The following is a 21,021-nucleotide window of genomic DNA, read 5'->3' as shown; positions in this document are numbered from 1 at the left end:
AATAAAACAGCGTTTTGTGTTGACAGTTCCAGTTAGCATCACTTCAGTCTCACATGTGTACGATTGCCTTTTAAATGTTTTTTCCTTCTACCTACCACTTGATGGCGATAGTGTTCACTGATAACATTTCTTCTGTTCTGTGTTGGTTGGAGCAAAGTGGCATTTTATCTACAAATAGTTTATATATAGAACCATAAATTATTAAAAATAGAGACTATATTTTGGTTTAGGGCCTGCAGTTACATTTGATCCAGTGGATGAACAAGAACTACTTAACACTACAGCTGATCAATGCAGATTCGCTTACATGCAGACTTGTAAAGACATGTAAAGACATTGATATTTTGTCACATTAAATGTCATCTCTGTCTAGTTTTTAATACATACTGTAATTGTACATAATCACCAAAGTTGTAAAATGGTAATGTCATGGGGTGTGATATAAATTCCACGTTGCATATTCAAACAGTCAGCAGTGTTGGAGATAGTGGGTCAAATGTCATTTGGGGAGTTTTGGAGTCAAAGAGCAGGTGGTAAATGTGACAGCAATTGAGTGTCTGTTGTAACGGAGTGTGATTGGTAATGGACACTCAGTTACACACTATGTAGGTGGTCATGACTGGATTGAAACCAGCTGTTGTTAATGCTGCAGCACACATAAGTGCTATAGTGCCATGGCCCCTACCAGGTTCAATACGTGAAATCTCCACACCTATATTTTTTATATTAACCCACTAAACCAAATGTATTGTATTGGACAAATGTCCATGGTTAACTTTAGGATATTTACAATTTATAGGAATGATCTTGAAAAGAAATTAACATGATTCATTTTAACCTAAAAGAAGATGCAAGTAACTGCAACAGAGAATTCTGGTTGGTCAATATGTGATACTACAGCTCCAGCTACAGTACATGAATGCAGGGCAGCGGCCAGGATTTCATAAATGACTTTTCCTAGCATGACCCAAACAGATTTTTATTAATTTAGTTGACTGTTCAGTTATATTTTCTTTACATTTAATCTCCCTACAGTATGATCTTTCAATGCCTTTTCCAGAAGGAAAATAATTCTGGTGAAGAAATAGTAAACTTTTTTTTTTTGCCACCAACATATTTGAAATTTGAAAACCCATCATGTCATTTTCATGTAATTGTTGAATGTCAGCTCCTCAGTTTTTAAAGCCCACACATTCCCTGAGACAATGCTTTGGACTTGACCTCAGTGTCCTCAATAGCCACTTTCCAAAGGGAGGGATTTTTGCAGTTCCTAGAACATATCGTTCCTATAACCGCCATCCCAACTCTTTCAGCTCCAACTTCAGTGCAAGGTCTAAGCGCTAAAGTCAAGTGACGATGCTATAAAGACCGTTACTGTGCATACGTCACTCCCTTACCCATCCTACCAGTTCCCATGGCCACTTGGTCAGTGCAAATGCAAATGGAAAAAGCGGTTTTGTGGGAGAGTAGGTAGTAGAACGGATTAGAAGTGGACTGTTCTTATAACTACGTTTCTGTAACTACTTGGTCGGAAAGAGGCTAATGGTAGCTTCCACCCAGCATTAGGACACTATTTCCTGAATACGACATTTTCTCCAACAAGAGCATTTAGGGAGTCGATATTTCAATATTTGCTTGGTCACAGATTTGCAACAATGTCAGTTATGATGTCAGCTAAACTGCAAATGTGAAGAAACTCTGTCAGTAGGTGTTGCTATAGCAACAGAAGGACCAATTGTAATCCACAGCGAGTGACATGTCTGCCTTTGTAAAAACTAACAAAGTAAAAAAGGCACTTTTCCCTATCAAGTTTCTATTAGCAGACTGTAAGTGACGTTGCCCCATTAACGATTGAGATTTTTGACTTACATCCAAAATAAAGACTTGGCAGCGACCCTCAGCCTCCTGAGATGAGAAGTTCTTTTCATTTGACGTCAATCTTTCAGTTAGGATCTTACATGGACTTAAAACTGAAAATCAACAGCGCTACTTCATTTAAAGGGCAGACGCTGTGAGGTCATGGTGTTCACATGAGCTTCTTACAGAGTTGAGTGGGAGGATCTTGGCATCTGAATGACTAGAGCCGCTCGCAGGCCTCCCCTCCTGAGGCTCAGCCTAAAAGAGATGTCCAGTCTACTGAGAATTACTGTAGGATAGTGTGCATATAGATAGTGCAAATTTAATTTCCGTATCCCAAACTTCCTATCGACGCTCTTGATCATAACACTTCCTTACAGCTTACTTTTCATGCTCCTTTAGAACAACACAAGCACATTGGGACAACTCTGGAAAAAGGCGTAGAGGCCCACCACTGTCCACCGTGATGAGGCAGATAGGGAGAGCAGGGCAATCTGTTGCAGTGTAAACACAGCCCCAGAAAAGCACTGGAATGTCTCTGCAGTGGGAGCTGGAGGTCAGCCGCAGGCCAAGGCAGGTGGTATACATCAGAATCGAGGCTGACATCTCAGCATTAACTTATCCAAACAAGAGGCAGGCGGTATGTTATCCTGCTAGGAGGAGGAGCAGGAGGAGGAGATAGAGGAGGAAGGAAGGGTGAAAACAGAGGAAAGGTGGGAGTGTGTGGGGCTGAAGCAGACAGGATTGAGGGGGGTCCCTACAATCCAATCATCTTCCCATCTCTCAATCATTCCCAGAGGGGACAAACACCAGTAAGCAAACAAGGCTAAACATGACATGAGCCCTTGATCTTGATCCTGTAACGGATCTTGAAAGTTGTAGCCACTATCACAGGGAGCATGTCCAAGATGGTTTTGAAAACAGTAGAAACATGCTTTACGGGCATGTTGAAATCCACCCAGTAAATGTTCAAGAGCTGCCCTTCCTCGTTAACTAACATTGTTGCTTAATGTGTACTTGTGTTGCATTGAGCCCATGTGTCTATTTGATCTGTTGTGACTACTGGCTGTGAAGATCTACTCAGGTCATCCATTTCCTCCTTTATATCTGTCCACTGGGCATGTTTTTGTTTTGCATATTATCTTCATCACAATCGGTATCAAATATGGTTTATCGGTCCCATGATGGCACACATTTGTTGAATTGTTATTACTGCAGAATGCTATTGTTGGGTACAAAACCTTTAACTCCAAATTGTAAAAACAAAAAGCAAATGAAGGCTTTCACATTCAGTCGGATAAAATAAAGTAGATGAATACATTTAAGAAAAAAAGCATATATATATATTTTTTTTTTCACTTAAAGCTTCCAGGTCTTATAACTTTTATTTAGAGTATTGTGACTCATTGGTAATTTTCCTTAAGTACTAAGAATTTAAACATGTAAACAAGTGGTAGTAGTATTTTTTTAGCAATGTTGTCTAAATGGTCCAAGTAGTGTTAGGTCTAACCCCATAGCTAACTGTTGCAGCAGAAATATCATATGTTTTGCATTGTGAATTCTTAATCTTAATAGAGATGTAACCTTCAGATACCGAAGAACAATATTTCTATTTTCAATGTTTCTAAAAAATGAAGTGGAAACACTCAGGTAAAGTACCAGTATTTTGTACTGTGTATTGACCTTGTCATAACTTTGCATTGCAGTGCCCCACTACAGCCATAAGTTAAACTTAAGTAACAGGTGTTTAGTAGCCTTGATTTAAGAAACTTATAAAGACCTAATAAACATCTCTGGATCAAATGTTTTTTGATGCTTTTGCCCCCCCCCCCCCCCCCCCCCCCCAAAGTTTGTGGTGGCTACAAAACACTTACTTAGTCAGTTGTTTACTGGGCAATGATCTGGACCACCAACTGCACAGCATCCACATTGAGCTTTTTACAGATAACAGCCATAATAACAGACCTGTGGTACTACTGGAATGTTGACATTATCAAAAGTTACACATGCGGTGCCAAGTGTAATTTTCGTTTATAAAATATAAACGGAACTTAAGGGTGCTAAAACCCTAAATCCCTGGGGGGAAAAAAGTAAGAGAGAGAATGTGACCATGGCGTTCTCAACAGCAACACCTGCAGTCAGAAGAGCGAGTGTCTTCATTCAACATTACTTCTTTTTCTGACTGTAACACTTACTATCAAGCTCCTATTTAAAGCCAAGGTCACTCACTGGTGTGTGAAACCCTGACCTTACTGGGAATCAGGAATTAAATAATCCTCTCATCCATGACAGTCATTTTATGAGCAGCCTGCAAATCCTTGAGATTACAGACTCACTGCTCACCACCAGATCAGGACAGTTCACCATAAATGGAGCCGAGTTGAAGTAAACAATAATTACAAGCCGCTGTTGCTGCTGATATGACCTATTATGGAGAGGTATATGAAGCTATTGTTGCTGCTGGCTAATAGCAGGTTTTGTGGTATGGTACATTATATTGGCATGGTCACATTTTTTGGGGGGCTAAATATTCACGTGGCATTGACCTCTTACATTGTTGTTGTCAAGAAAAACAGTTGTTACATGGTCAGTTTCTTCTTCTTCACTTTGGCTAACTTCTGTTTCAAACCTCGCAGGCTTTTAAAATCTTTTATTTTACAAACAAAATAAAAACATGAGGTAAAGTTGGTATACATTTTTTTGTAAAAAAAAAACTAAGTTATGGAGACAAGGTTTTTATCCCACAGACAATAATAACTCTCAACCCAACAAACACCATAGAGGCAGTTTGTTATGATTGCCAGTGGTTATTTATTTTAAAACTGTAGTCTGTTTAGCTGGGCTGTTCTCATTTGTTCTCACAGACATGCTGCTCTGTTTCTGCTTGGAACAATGGTAACCCGTCACTGCTCACCTAAAAAGGCAGTGGGGATGAACTCTTGTGTGACAACCGCGATCAAGTAGTAACATCAGGCATGGAAAGTTTACAGAACGTCTCTTAATCCACACAAGGGGCTGTGGCTCAGTGGTAGAGCGGTTGCCTGCCAATCGGAGGTTTGGTGGTTCGATCCCTGGCCCTGCAGTCCCATGTCAAAGTGTCCTTGGGCAAGACACTGAACCCCGAGTTGCTGCGCATCGGACTGTGAATGTGTGTGACTGTTTATCTGATGAGCAGGTGGCACCTTGTACGGCAGTTTCAGGCACTGTGTGTGAATGTATCCTGTATGATGTAAAAGCGCTTTGAGTAGTTGTTAAGACTAGAAAAGAGCTATATAAATACAGCACATTTACAACCTCTGTCCAGCTATGTGACACTTTTCTGATTTCTAAACAAAAACAAAACTTTACATCCAGTTCACACCTGGAGAAAGCAGTCCTTAAGCATTCAGAGTGTAACTGTTGTAAGATTGTGACGCATGCATCTCATCATAAACCTGTGTGCTATGCACAATATCTACAACACAATTCAGATTTTCAAAAGAGCAATATTACAAGTTAACATGCAAACTTGTATACGGGTTGAGTATAAACATGGTAAAATACCTGATTTCAGAACCCTGAATAAGCTCCCTGATTTTAAAGGACAATTCCGGCTCAAAATGAACCTAGGGTTTAATAACACATGGATACCGAGTTGACCGTTCTCCAAAATATGTTTTAACGACCAATGTTCCAAGACCAGTCAAACGACGAATGCCGCCATTTGACTGGTCTTGAACAGTGGTCATGACTGTTTTCCCAAGATGGCTCCTGCCTGTTTACGTGAACGGTACTGTATTTATAAACTACCTTTTTAATAAACTGTCTGTACACTTACAAAGTTCTCAATGCTTCGGTTTACAAGTAGGGACCCTCATTATGCTACCGTGGAAGTGTTATTTTGAGCCTTGTTAGTGGTATAGAAATAGCGATTTCATTTTACTTTACGACTAATGTTATAAGCCAATTAGGGGTTTGCGCTAAAACTGGTCACATTCAATTAGCATGAAAACATATCCCAGAGAACGGTTGAACTTGGTGCCCATGTGTTATTAACCCCTATGTTCATTTTGTGCCTCAATTGTCCTTTCAGTATCTGATAACTGTCTGCCACGTGCACAGGTGCACTGACAACTCAGGTAATGTTAAAGTAAAGTTTAAGGGTAACTCTTTAAGGGTAGCGTACATTTTTTTGTTTCTCTTTTTTCTATTGTTGTTCAGATGGAGAGACTAATCCAGTAGTGAGGTAAAAGCAGCGGTGTCCAGACAGCCAGAAGCCAAACTGGGCTCATCTTCAACTGCTGAGGAAACTCATTCAGTACAGAAATGACACTCAGTGGCTGAATGTGGACAACAAAGACTCAAGACTCAAAACCAGGTTAGTGTGCATGTAAACATACTCAATGCATCGTGCAGCCCAAACTAGTTCAGCTACAGCTCGTAAGGAAGTGAGTAGTTGTTACTGTCAGATGGAACTTCTGTAAAAGAACTCAACATGAAAAAAATATAAATCCCATGCTTTATAGACTGTAGCATGCTAAGCAAAAGTCACAGAAGAGTGAAAAAGATCCGTTAAGAGCACCACAGCAGCACCTTGATCAACAAAAAACTGTTCTGTGTCCACGAGAAACAAGCCAAGCATGATGTAAAACTGTGCCTGTCTTAATTTCCCCACTGTGTGCTGTATGTTCTTCTAAATTACCAGTTCAACACGGTGAAAACAGCAAATATTCAAAATGCCACAGTAATAATTATTTAGCATAAAAGACCTTATATAGTAACATACATGTATTAATTTATTTGTAGACTGTATCTAATGATATGTGCTTCCAGTAAGTTGTTTATAATATACAGTATATCAAGGATTGCTTGTTAAGTATTGCCATAATATTGCCACATACTGCATTTACCATTTGCAATGCACTTGACAATAGTTAGCTGAATTAACTGAAATTATCTGTTATAAAGGGATATTCTCTGCAGGTGTTTGTCGTCTCTCTTAAATATCTTTTCTTCTCCTCGGGACCTCAGTCACCTTGACCTGCCCGACTGCAGCTGGCCACGCCGGCTGCATGAGTTACCTTCAATGGGCCTTTTGTTTCTCTTTGTCAACTCCACTGAAACAATGCTCTGATTTATTAAATATGCTTTACTTTGATCCTCCCTGATATACTACGCACACGTGCTCGGACACATCATTTCATATTTAGACGTTGAACGATATCTTAGGGAGAATGTTTAATCTGCCACAGTCACCATGTTTCAGAAAAGTTTCAGAAGAAAAGTTGGGGAAGTTTTACATCCATTGTCTCAACTGGAACATCTTCCACAGCCCCCTTTAGATAAAACTCCCCTAGAAACTCAGTCTGTTACATTTTTGATAGAGATGAGCCTTAAAAACAGCGGGCGGCATCTAAATTATGCAACTGTTCGCATCCTCTTAGGGGAAAAAGTGGAGTTGGGCTGAGTTGTCGAAGGGAACTAGCCATGACAGGCCTGTGCATGGAGGGGTGGTGACCATGCATTATGAATGGTGTTAAGTACGCCTCAGCTAGAGGAGCTGAGTGGAGGCAATGGGATAGGGCCAACCTATTGGCTGCCCGCGGGTAATGCACTTCACTTTACCCCCAAAAAACATTCTCTCTCCTTCAGTTCCCTTATTACTGCCCCGGCCTTTCAACACTGCACCTGCCACGGCCTTAAAATGGCCACCTGAAGTACAGATCCTCCACTTTCTCAAATAAAATGCATGCAGTCGCTTTGCAGAGGATGACTAATAGGCTCCAATAGACCGCACTTGGAGTGGGAGTGAGGTGGATTTTCAAAATGATTTAAATAGGCTCTTTAGATAACTTTCACTTAAGATGTTCTTTACAACTATGAAGCCGGTCTGTTTTTGTTTAAATGCTTAAAACTTTCATCATATCCATATATTTTAGGCATTGAAGCATTCTTGAAACTCATCGAGAATGTCTCACAAAAAAAGTAAAGCTGAAGGCACTCAGCTTAAGTTCTTTTCTTCGTTGACGTGAGAAATACAGAACCAGTCTAAAAACTCACTTTTTGGCATCTGCAGGAAGTTTCTCTTGAAAGCAGAATATAAAAGAATGATTGCACTTGCTTTACTTTTCATTTGTGTCAATAAACAAGAGTTTATTTAAGTGAAGTTTTTCCAAATACTTTTTTTTTTTTTTTTTTTTTTTTTTTTTTTTTTTTTAGTGTTGATGGGGATGATTGTATTTTAGTTTGCGTTGACAGTCAATAGCCGATAATCTTTAATGGATAACTTTTACTTTTTACTTTCTTTTTATTGGCCTCTTACATTGAAAGATTCTGTTTATTTTCTATTTTTGTAATTCCACTGATGATAAAGCACAAAAATGGGAAAAGCAGACATTTTATATTTCAGTGTGTTCCTACTTCGTATGAGTGCATGGACAGTATCTGCACATGATTTACTCATTCTGGTTTACATTCATCGGAAATGTGTCACTTCTTCTTTTAATATTTAGATGTATTAGATTGTTGACAAGTGCTTGGAAAATATTGTCATTTCAGGATATGGACCTGTTTTAAATACAAAGAGGAAGAAGTCGCCTCACGACCTCTTTCTGCTAACATGCAGCTCTGTGTTCAGACAATATTGATAATAAAAACAAAGACAAATATTACAGCTTTATTGAAAGCATTTATTCAAGTACATTTCGTCATTTCGTTTGCCATTTTCTGTTGAAATATATTTTTTTTAATTGCAGAAATGTGATTGATCATTCAAATTGTAGTTTTCATTTGTTGCGGTTGCAGTCGGGCTATATTTTTCAGCACATGTACAGTGTCCCACTTGCTTTATAATCCATTCTCCTCCACACTATCCACTGTGTTTGGTGGATATTGCATTTTATTTACCTGGCAAGGTAACTTCTTTAACTTACTGTAGATGGGAGTAGACAGTGATGTAGTGTTTTCATGCCGTTTGTTGTTTATAATTCTTATTATTCTGTTCCTGCTTATCGTAGGCTCTGCACACAAAAATCCACAAGTCACCAGGCCTAACCTTGTGTTGTCATGTTATTGTTGATTCTGTAGAGAGACATACAAGCTGTCTCTCTAACTCTCGTCTCTACGTAGTGCAGGGTCTGTGTGTGTGGATCTGTATCTGGTTTTTTTTTAAACTGCTTTTATATTTGTTTGTATTTTCATTGCTTTTATTCTCAAAGTTCCGGTAGCCTACGTTACTTTTATAAAAAAATAACCTTATATCAGATTTGCTCATTCTGTCGCCATATCCTGACAGAAGCACATGAGACAGATTATCTGTGAAAAAATGCCCTACCTCATTAGTGCTCTGTGGCATTTGCAAGCGTCCGCTGCGCCCAACAAAAAAGCTATCAATAAGAGCCAAGGAGTCTTGATGCAGTGTCAATGACTGCTCGTGAACTGGGGTCAAACGGTCAACTAGGCAGCGCTGATTAAAGAAATGAATCATGATTCTGTTACTGTATTGCTTATTTCTTGTCTCAGCTGTTGTCAGAAACATATTATAGTGTACGGTTTAGCTGTAAAATAGAGAAAGTTTGTCACCAAGTCAAGTTAAAAGCGAGCACTGCCCACAGACCCAAGCCCATTTTCTCTCAAGATTTAAAAGATTATTTTCCCCCCGTCAGTATCACTAAAATATCAAATCAAAAAATAGAAGGCCATGGGATCAGAAAGCTCCTAAAAAATAAATAAAGTAAATTTGGAACATAACATGACTAGAATATTTGATCACTTATATTAAAACATCTGTTTTTTAATTTGGGGGCTAAAAGCTTTGAAAGTGAGGTTTCTCTACCAGTGTGGTGAAGATCTGATGAGTGGTATAGTCTAATGTATTGCAGTGGGCACATGTATACTAAACATGTATATATGTGCCAGAATGGGATAATGGGGGGGGGGGGGGAATTGAGCGTAAAAGACTTAATTTCTTGAATTCTGATACACTTTTTTGAACCAATTTACTGTGGAAATAGGCCTACCTTTATTCAGCCTACGCAAACATAAAAAAACAAAGATGACATTTCTAAATATGTAAAAAATGTAATGCAAAGTATGGCGTTGCGTGTCATTGAGCATTACTAAGTGAGTATATGGAAATCCAGGAGCTTCCTTTGTGGGTATACAATGTGTTATATACCTGCTTATCACATAGACTGCACCACTGGATCTGATATTTTCTCACAATACTTTGTATAAGTTATTTTTCAAAATGGCTACCAATCATGTCCACTTCTTATGCAAAATGTCCCATGATCATCTAGCTGTCCTCATGCAGCCACACCGAAGGGAAATCCCAGTGGAGTCCTGCGCTGAGTCTCCTAACCAAGTTTTAATATTTGATGAAATTAGTTCTGCTCACTGCTTCTGCACTCTTTACTTCTGCTGTATGCCTCCCAGTCCTAAATTGCAACCTGGATTTGCTTTTTTAGTTTAGGTTTGGTGTGTTGCACTTGTAATGAGTGACAATGTAAAGCTATTTGCAAAGACAATTCTACCTTTTAGAAAATATTGATTTTAGAAGCAGCAGCCTCAGTGTTGGGTCATTTGCTTTTTGGAACATATTTAATGTACAACTCTCCTCAACCTGTGAAAATGTACTACATAATACAAAGTAGGTTTTCTGAAATAGCAATTGTGTGTGTAAATAGTCTAAACATGTTATATTTGATAACGCATGAAGCCAGTATATAGTAATCATTTTATACCACAACACAGCACTTAAATGATTTTTAACCTTCCACAACACAATAAAGAATCTTTAGTTAACTACTGATGCTTAATCCTTTTCTCATATGTCATATGTGATTGTACTTTTGACCAAGCCAAATAGATACTGCAAGTTTGTGATCACTGTCTCTGGAATAAACTCTTAAGTGCCTCACAGATTAAAGATGTGTCTAAAAATAACCTGCACTTTGTAGAGATAATAAATTATCATTGATTTCAACTAACAAAAAGCTAGAGTTTTCCTAAGGCAAAAAGTGCATTGACGTTAGTTCACTGTTAGTACTGAACTGTGGTGTATCTACACTCTCAACATAGAGGATTTATACCACATCAGTCTTTAGGGCTGTATTAACCCATTCTGCCCCCCCAACCCCATCTCAAAATGTATAAACTATATGATATCCTGACTTTTTAATCTCTAGTATGGGTTAAGCTCGAAGAAATGCTGGATTCTACAGTTCCCATGATGCAACTTATGCAAAAATCATAAAATTCTACATCTGATATGTTCGTTAAAATGTTTCTTCGTTATGTTGATAAGAAACCTTTTCAGGGAGCACTGCATTTCTCTTAAAACATTCTGTTGCAAATTAGTAGTCTATAAATGTGTGGATAATGTAAACCCGGCATGCATGATAACTTGAGGTTGTCTAGTGTGTTTGTCGGCCCAGAAATTTCTGTCATCAATGTCTAATTATTATATTGAAGTGAATTTCAAAAAGTTTAAACTCTTGTGCAAAATTAGATTTCGTCTCTGTGTGTGAAATGTGTCTTTTTTGTTGATATAAGAGAACAATCTGAATTCATGAAATAGCTCCTCTTAAATGCAGGAAGAAATATTTACATTTCAGAGCTCGGGCAGACGATAAACGATGAGCAGCAGAAATATGAGGATGAGCGAAGCTGTTTTACCAAACTCATCTGTTTCTCACTAAATTGTAATAAATTAGAAATGTCTCACTTCTAACTCAGGTTTCAGGTTGAGCAAGTGGTGTAAAAGCCTGATGTTTATTTGAAACAAATTGATTTAGTGTCTCTGAGTGGGACAGAACTACGTCCTGCTGCTCTTAACTGCCTTGTTATTGTCCATTAGATGAGAGCCATGCCTCGGATCTGTAGAGGCAGAGGGAACAATGTGTGTTTAACATGTGTTTGGATTGGAGTCCAGTGATTGATGCTCTGTGAGATTTACCTACCAACACTTACAAAGGTCCCAGTTCACTGAAGACGCCACTTTAGGACATACTGTACATAGTAAATGTTACTTGGAAGAGAGGAAGTTAGTGTGTTGTTTAAGAAGATGTGAGGTTGTTGCAGGGTCTTTAATGAAAAGCTGTGACTTCCCTGACAAAAGTCCAGTCAATCTCTTACCAATATGTTATGTGAAATAACACAAAGGCGTACATAAAGTCTACAGTATGTTTTAATTCAGTATGTTTTGTGTTTTAATTTGCCAGCACAAAGACTTTGCAGTACTCTTTATACATTTTATGCAATTTTTCTATCTATCTATCTATCTATCTATCTATCTATCTATCTATCTATCTATCTATCTATCTATCTATCTATCTATCTGAGCTCATGAGTCAAAATCTCTTGTTTCACAATATGATGTTTCTTATACTTTTATAAAAATTAAACCAATATCCGATGCACATCTTCAGCTAGGCTAGCAGCTCTGTGAGGCTCTACTTAGGCCCAGCAGTGTTTTGAGCTAAATGCTAAAGTCAGCTATCAATGATTATGCTAACATGCTGATGGTTTTAGCAAGTATATTGTGTTTACCTTGTTCATCATCTTAGTTTAACACATTAGCATGGTAATATGTCTTAATTAGCACTAAGTACAGCTGAGGCTGATGGGAATGGCATTAGCTTTGCAGGTATTTGGTCATAAACCAAAGTTTTGGACATGTTGAGGTTTTTACCCGATGATGGAGCTGAGAGGAATATTCAAAAGGATCACCAGAGTTATTATAATTAATCCAGAAGAGGGGGAAATTTTTATGTATTGAACATATTTCATGGCATTCCATTCAAAAATATAGTTCCCACAGTCGTTGCTTCATTAAGTCGGGAGAAGATGAGCAGGTTTTTAACTATAGATAGGGATATTAGACAGAGCTACAATTCATATTTAGTAAATGAATACACCAGAGAGCATAATGTGCAATTGACTTTCTCTCTCTTTAGCTAATGTTTGAAATATGGTGTTGATCAATTTAATAGAACAAGAATGGACATATTGAGCTACTGTAGATAGCCATGCGGTATTTGTTATATTTTTTGCATTTTTACTGGATGCAAACGGTCACATCACAGGTTAAAGTCCACCCTGTAATTCTAAAATTAATATCCTCTCGACTGTTGCCTCGTCCCCCTCTACAAAATTAGCATGCTGCAGCTCTCAGCTCTAGTGGTAGACAGAAGGACGTCGGGCTGTCATCACAGGGCTCTTTAAGCCTCTAGTATGCATACAATCTCTGTAAAAATAAAAGAAATCATAGTAATGATGTATTTGTGGTTTAAAGTGATATTTTAGGTCCAATTACGTTTGCTTTTTCTCACAACAATCTGTAATCGAAATGTCTGGGGTTGCTCGTATCTATCAGCTCAATTCACTTGCATTCTTTATCAAACAGGCTACTTTTAATAACTACAGAAAGTTGCAGAAGGTTTTGTTTGTTTGGTTTTAATCACTGTCAGGTGTCATCAGAAATATGCAAACCATGTGGTGTCTAAGAATTTGTCCAATCCACAAAGATGAAGAATAGATAGGAAACATATGCTGAGAAAAGATTAACTCGTTGAGTCCAGTGGCTAAAATCTGCAGTACAACACACATCATCTTCCCCTAAAAATAATAAACACACATCTGCCTCAAAGCGATGACCTCAAACACAATGTTTGTGTTGATAAAACTAACACAAATACACAGACTGCTAATCTAATAAGTGGAAGTGGCCACGGTTCAATAAAAGAACAATTCCCCATGAGACATAATATTCAGCAGCAGTGATTGTTATTGTTCAGTCTAGGGCCACGATTATTTTCTTGATTAATCGATTAATTCTTTGGTCTAAATATGACATTCAGTTTACTGTCATAAAGGATTGAGGAAACTAGAAAATATTCACAATTACGAGGCTGGAATCATTCATAAAAAAAGAACTCAAAGCGATTAATCGATTATACTTGGTGATTAAAGAAAAATGAATCGATTAATCTTTGCAGCTCTAGTTGAGTCTAAATGTATATGTATAGTTCAGTTAGATTTTTAGGCTTGTGATGATGTAATGGTGTGGAAATGGAGCTCTCCACTGTATTTCATTAGTTGTTATGAAGTCCTATGTGTTTTTGAATGGGTAGTGGGGAGTTTACATTCCAGAGACACGGCCCAAAACCAGAACATGACCGCGTCTCACAGCTGAGCTAAAAGTGTCCAAACATTGTTTAAATTTGCTGCAGGAGATAGTCTGCTCTGTTTGGGTGCTACAGAAAGTGCCTGCAGGCGGAGGGCGTTTCAGGCACTGGTGGGTCTGATTGTTATCAAAAGGCCTTCCTGTCTTTGAAATCCCTGCAATGGTTGAATATCTACACGCTGCTACACACTAGCCTCATAATGGGTTTAGAGATTACAGCTACATGCGAACACAATTACATCGAGCGCTCACAGTAAAGCATCCAGAGAGAGAAATCAGGCAGTTTTTCTTCTTTTCAATTTTGTCTTGATTTCAGTTTTATCAAGTGCATTTTTACATACTTTATTTACAAGGCCAGGGATCCTGGGTTGAGGAAGCAACAAAGAGATTGAGTTAAACATGTCTTTCCTCTGTTTGCAGGTCCAGCACTGAGGTCTACTTTTCACATCATTTTATTTTTTTTGACTTATCTCCACTAAGGTCCCATTTGTTTTTATTTTTTTTATTTATCCGAACATCTCAAAACAGATATAAAATGTGTTTACAGATTGTAGAGGGAGTTAGGCAATAGGACAAAAAACAAGTGGCTTTAGTTTTTTGGTACAGATCTGGATAGTTTAGAATTAGATTACAAGATGAGGTACTAATCTTATAGTTGTGTATTAAGTATGGACCAGACGAATTAGCTAGTTTAGCTAAGTGAAAAAAAATGCCTCTAAAGCACATAAACTAACATCCGGTGATGTTAGTTGTCAGCATTGACAACTTGTGTTGGCAGGGGAAGTTATGTGCTGCCAGATACAGCCAGTGAGCACACGCTTTGGTTTTGTTGTCTATTAGAGTATCATGGCACCAAACCTGGCAACCTCAATGTAAAATCTAAAATATTAATCTTATTGAAAACAGTGTGGGGAACAAATTGCCTTGGAAAAAGATAAGTAAATATAACTATTAATCTAATGTTATGTCTACTTTATTTTCTACTTTTTAAGTTTACTTAACATTTAGTTAAATCCAAATTAGAATCAGCTTTATTTGCCAGCTATGAGGACACATACGAGGAATTTTGCTTTGGATCCTCATTGCTCACTAAGCACTTACACATACAAAACAAACAATAAATACACACTAATATATACACACTATAAACGGAAACTATATAGACAGGTTGAGGCAATAGTGCAATGAAGAGTGCAAAGTATGCAGGAGTAAATTATAATTATGATAGTTATTATGATTTTATGTTCTTATATATGTATTACATTACAATATGAACGGTATGAACAGCTCTGAAATAGAGAATGAGAATGATGAATAAATAATAAGTGGAACCAGTAAACAGACTGATTAGACAGTGTTGCTGGGTTATTGCACAGGAATTGAACCTGGCACTGTGAGTAAGAAGTCAGCTGTTCACCAGAATTATGACTTGTAGAAAGAAACTGTTCCTGTTGGTTTTGGCGTGCAGTACTCTGTAGCGCCTACCAGAGAGGAGAAGCTGGAACAGGTCGTGTCCGGGGTGAGATGGGTCTGCAGTGATGTTTCCTGCCCATTTGCTGAGTCATGAATGGAGGACAGGTTGGCACCAATGATCTTTTCTGCAGTCCTAACTGTCCGTTGTAGTCTGCTCCTGTCCTTTTTGGTGGCAGATCCAAACCAGACAGTGTTGGTCGTGCAGAGGAAAGACTGTATCAGCAGCTCCTTAGGCAGGTTGAGCTTCCTGAGCTGGCGCAGGAAGTACATCTTCTGCTGGGCCTTCTTAATGATGGTGTCAGTGATGGGCTCTCACTTTAGGTCCAGGGATATAGTGGATCGCAGAAACCTAAAGGATTCCACAGCAGACACAGGGCTTTTGATTATGGTGATGGGGGGGAAGAGTGGGGGGTCTCCTCCTGAAGTCCACGATCATCTCCACAGTTTTGAGCGTGTTAAGCTTAAGGTTGTTCTGAGCGCACCAGAGAGCCAGCTGATCAACCTCCTTTCTCTAGGCCGACTCATCCCCTTCCCGGATGAGACCGAAGACTGTTGACGTCAGCAAACTTCAGGAGTTTAACAGATAGGTCTCCTGAGGGGCAGTCATTGGTGTAGAGGGAGAAGAGCAGTGGGGAGAGCACACATCCCTGGGGGGCGCCAGTGCTAATGGTCCGTGTGCTGGATGTGATGTTCCTCATTCTCACCTGGTGACTCCTCTCAGTCAGGAAGTCTGTGATCCACTGACAGGTGGAGGCTGGCACAGTGAGTTAGGAGAGTTTGGTGCTGAGGATGTCCGGGATGATGGTGTTGAACGCTAAGCTGAAGCCCACAAACAGGATCCTTGCATGAGCCACTGGAGAGTCAGGATGTAATGCAGTCCCAAGTTGACAGCACCATCCACAGACCTGTTAGCCCTGTAGGCAAACTGCAGGGGGTCCAGCAAGAGGACTGTGATGTCCTTCAAGTGGGCAAACACCAATCTTTCAAAGGACTTTAGTACACAGATGGAGGGTTTTTGTGGCCACTGGGATGATTGTGGAGCGTTTGAAGCAGGGGTGAACTTCAGATAGCTCCAGTGATCTGTTGAAGATCTGTGTGAAGATGGGGGCCAGCTGGTCTGCACGGATTTTCAGGCAGGATGGTGACACACCATCTGGGCCAGGAGCCTGCTCTTCTGCCTCTGGAAGAGCTGGCGTCCATCCACTTCACAGATCGTGAGTGCAAGTAAGGGGTCAGAGGGGGGGAGGTGACAGCGTACGGGTGGGGGAAGGTGATTGACTGAAGTGTGAGTTGGTGCGGGGGAGGGGTGTGACTGTGGGCTTTTCAAACCTACAGTAAAATCCATTCAGCTCGTCAGCCAGTTGTTCAGAACCAGCAGTGTATTTACCTAATTTGTGAGAATTTGGAAAAGCTGTGCACAGTAACTGCGCCTGGATGTTGATCGCAACAAAATAGATGCACTATTTATCCCCAAATGATTTAATTATTTATTTATAAATAAATAAATAAATTATTTATAAATAAATAAATAATTATATAAATAAATGTATATAAAAACCAACGATTGTTCCCCTTTTGTTTGTTGATGGATTCAAAAAGCAAGACACAACAGTTAATGAGAGGTGTTATAGGCACTTTATTTTGCCTAAACAGAACCAGGCTAGCCGTTTCCCTCTGCTTCAGTCTTTATGCTAAGCTAGGCTAACCACATCCTGACTGCTGCGGCAACTGCAGAAGTAGCCGAGAACCGAAGGGTCGTCGGTTCAAGTCTCCGTACAGACCAAGTACAGAGTGTGAACTGGTAGCTGGAGAGGTGCCAGTTCACCTCCTGTCTATGGGCAGCCCCCTCGCTCTGACATCTCCTCATTTAATGCTTGTGTATATTCCTGTTTGAGTGTGTGTATTTTGGGTCTGTGTGTGTAATGAGTATAATATTATTATTATGATATGGCCTGCATGTGTGCAAACATCGTAATCTTAAATTGTAACTCTGATATCATGCTGTGTCTTCTACCTCACAGTTGCATGACCCACATCCTCGACTACCCCTGTTTAATTATCCTCTGCATCCTCCTTTGCATTATTATCTTGTTTGCTTCCTGCCTTTTCCCACCCATTTCACGTCCCCTTGAGAAGCTGGCAGCAGACTTTCAGATCACTCTAGCCTCTGCTAGCTGGGAATCTGCTGCCCTTTGGTTTGAATAGCATAACCCTCTGTGTCCCATATTCCATACACAAACAGGAAGTGAAGACCTTAATGCTGAGAGAGGCTGTTGTGAAAGTGTTTATTCTTCACCAAGTTCACAGTTGCGTTTCAAACGACACCACTACTGAAATGTGAAGAAATCCGCTGGTATGTTGTGTTCATTTAGTTCATAGCCACTTTAAATATCTTAAGACAAATTCAGACAATCCTTTTCCCCCACATTTATGTCCCATTTTGAAAAAAATCTCAGTGGAGTTTCTTTTTTATCTGCTAGTTTCACTTCATGAGAAAATGGCTATTTAATGGTCCCAGTGGGTTGTTTCTGCAGCATTTCCTCTTGTGAGGAATGCTCAGAGTGGGAGTGTTTCAGTGTAATAGGAAACACTTTGATATTAAGTCTGTTTCAACCAGTTATAAGATCAAGAACAAGATCATCTCTGTCGCTTTTTCAAGATCCACCAAAAAGATGTGTGTGAGAAAAACAGCAAGACGGCCAGAAAACAAGATTTGTTTTCATATTTGAACAATATGTAACACACAATCTCACAGTAGTTGATCTGGCAAATCTTTCAGAACATTTTAGGGCCCATAGTTTTGTTCTATGCTTTGTGCGAAACAATAAACACAGTTGCTGCTGGCACTGACTTTGTTGTCATTGTGGAAAACATAACAGTCCTGAGATCCAGGAGAGGTGGAGGCAATGAACTGGGGTTACTGTGTTCAACAGGACGGCGAACGACAGACTGAACATATTTTTGTTGTGTTGTAGCATTGAAGTTCGGATGTGGCCGAGACCTTTTTTTTTTTCTTCTTACAAATGAGTAGTGCTGACGTGCAAAACACAAACACAGCTTGCTTAGATGCATTGGATGGTTTACATCACCAGTGTCAGTGAGAAACCGTCACCCAAAGGCCTCTGCAGTAAAGCTGTGAACTATTTCTCATTGTGTTTTCTCATAGTAAGGCCTGATAGATTCAATTCAATTCAATTTTATGTATATAGCGCTAAATCACAACAACAGTTATCTCTCTGCGCTTTCCATTAAGAGCAGGTCTAGACCGTACTCTGTGATGTAATGTACAGAAACCCAAAGGTTACCACCAAGAACTGTTGGTAGGAACTGATTGATGTGGTCAGTGGTGCTCGTCTGGACCAAGAGGTGATTGAGAAAGAAAATAGTTTACTCCAACTGTTGTGCAGAGGTTTTTAATTTCCTAGTTTGGATTGGCCAAAATGGGTTTCCTCAGGAGGGTGGCTGGCGTCTCCCTTAGAGATAGGGTGAGAAGCTCAGTCATCCTAGAGGAGCTCGGAGTAGAGCCGCTGCTCCTTCGCGTCAAAAGGAGCCAGTTGAGGTGGTTCGGGTGTCTAGTAAGGATGCCTCCTGGGCGCCTCCCTAGGGAGGTGTTCCAGGCACGTCCAGCTGGGAGGAGGCCTCGGGGAAGACCCAGGACTAGGTGGAGAGATTATATCTCTAACCTGGCCTGGGAACGCCTCGGGATCCCCCAGTCGGAGCTGGTTGATGTGGCTCGGGAAAGGGAAGTTTAGGGTCCCCTACTGGAGCTGCTGCCCCCGCAACCCGATACCGGATGAAGATGGATAGATGGATGGAGATTAGTTTCTTTGGTATCTAAAGCTAAAATGAGAACAACATTGTGTTCATGGAAGTTGTGTAAATTTTAGATTACTCTACTGGATTGTAATTTTCATAGCAGGTATTTTGACGTTTCCTCTTAGCTGTAGTGCTATTTATCAATTGAGATTGTTTTGGTGTGAGTTGCCCAGTGTTGGAGATATCTGTTGTAGAGAGATCTACCTTCTATATATATATGTATATAATGGACCTAGATGGCACTCGGCTTGTGGTGCTCAAGGCGCCAAAAAACACATTTGAAAAACTCAACAGCAATGTCTCTTTTTAGAATTCATGACCTGGTTACTCAAGACAATCTTCACAGACCTGGTTGAGAGCCGTTTCATGGTGGAACTGTTTGTTTTTCATTTTTTTCATTTATCTGAACATCTCAAAACAGATCAAAATTGTGTTTAGAGATTGTAGAGGGAGTTAGGCAATAGGACAAGAAACAAGTGGTTTTAGTTTATTGGTGCAGATTTGGATAGTTTAGAATTACGTTACAAGATTACGTTGTGAGACTCTTTTTGAGAACAATGTTGCTGCTGTTTTCTATTTGCAATTTCTTAAACAAAATTTAAATAAATTGAGAAGATTAATACTAATCTTATATTTGTGTGTTAAGTATGGACCAGACAAATTAGCTAGTTTAGCTAAGTGAAACAAAATGCCTCTAAAGCACATAAACTAACATCCGGTGATGTTAGTTGTCCGCATTGACAACTTGTGTTGGCAGGGGAAGTTATGTGCTGCCAGATACAGCCAGTGAGCACACACTTTGGTTTTGTTGTCTATTAGAGTATGATGGCACCAAACCTGGAAACCTCAATGTAAAATCAGAAAAGTTAATCTTAATAAAAAAGAATCTAGGAAACCGATTGCCTTGAAAAAAGATAAGTAAATATAACTATTAATCTAACATTATGTCTACGTTACTTTCTACTTTTTAAGTTTACTTAACATTTAGTTGTATTTAACTATTTTGTGAAGTTGTTCCAACTAAAAAAAGGCAAGTGAAAGTACCTTGTTCTTTCTAAGAGTGTGCTGAAAAGCTGTGCACAGTACCTGCGCTTGGTTGTTGATCGCTACAAAATAGTATTTTAACTCTTTAACTATTTAACTCCCCAACTTTTTCATTTATTTATTTATTTATTTATGTAAAACCAACCATTGTTCCCTTTTGTTTGTTGATGGATTCAAAAAGCAAGACACAACAGTTAATGAGAGGTGTTCTAGGCACTTTATTTTGCCTGAACAGAGCCAAGCTAGCTGTTTCCCTCTGCTTCAGTCTTCATGCTAAGCTAGGCTAACTACACTATGGAACTATTTTCTTTCTATTAAACTACACCTGCTAACCGTATCACCATCCAAAAGGAAGTTTACTCATGGACGAGAGGCTCATGTTCGTGACAGCGCGAGAATGAAACATTCATGGCATCTTCCTTGGCTGAGCTATAACATTAGCTAGCTTAGGTGAGCAAGCAGTATTGGTCAGTCACAGGTAAAGCTCAGACGAAAAGGATGAGCCTTTTGTCCGGCCGAGTGGCATTTAGTTTTCTTATAGAGAACTCTACAACAGATATATCCAACACTGGGCAACTCACACCATGCAAACTAGACTACTAAAGCTACAACTAAGAAGGAAAATGTGTTTTTTTAATTTTGGGGGGAACTGTCCCTTTAAATTA

General features: G+C 39.3%; 1 long non-coding RNA gene across 1 annotated transcript; it reads left to right on the top strand.

Moving 5' to 3' along the window:
* The first annotated feature begins 1,392 nt into the window (after window positions 1-1,392).
* Window positions 1,393-19,116, top strand: LOC116692930 (uncharacterized). Its single transcript, XR_004332813.1, has 3 exons — window positions 1,393-1,545; window positions 8,936-8,937; window positions 19,105-19,116. It is a non-coding gene; the product is annotated as an uncharacterized LOC116692930 (long non-coding RNA).
* Window positions 19,117-21,021: the final 1,905 nt, after the last annotated feature.

Source organism: Etheostoma spectabile, chromosome 1, assembly GCF_008692095.1.
Source record: "Etheostoma spectabile isolate EspeVRDwgs_2016 chromosome 1, UIUC_Espe_1.0, whole genome shotgun sequence".
Classification (NCBI taxonomy): Eukaryota; Metazoa; Chordata; class Actinopteri; order Perciformes; family Percidae; genus Etheostoma; species Etheostoma spectabile.
Note: the sequence above shows the minus strand (reverse complement) of the source record. Positions and strands in the feature narration are given on the sequence as shown.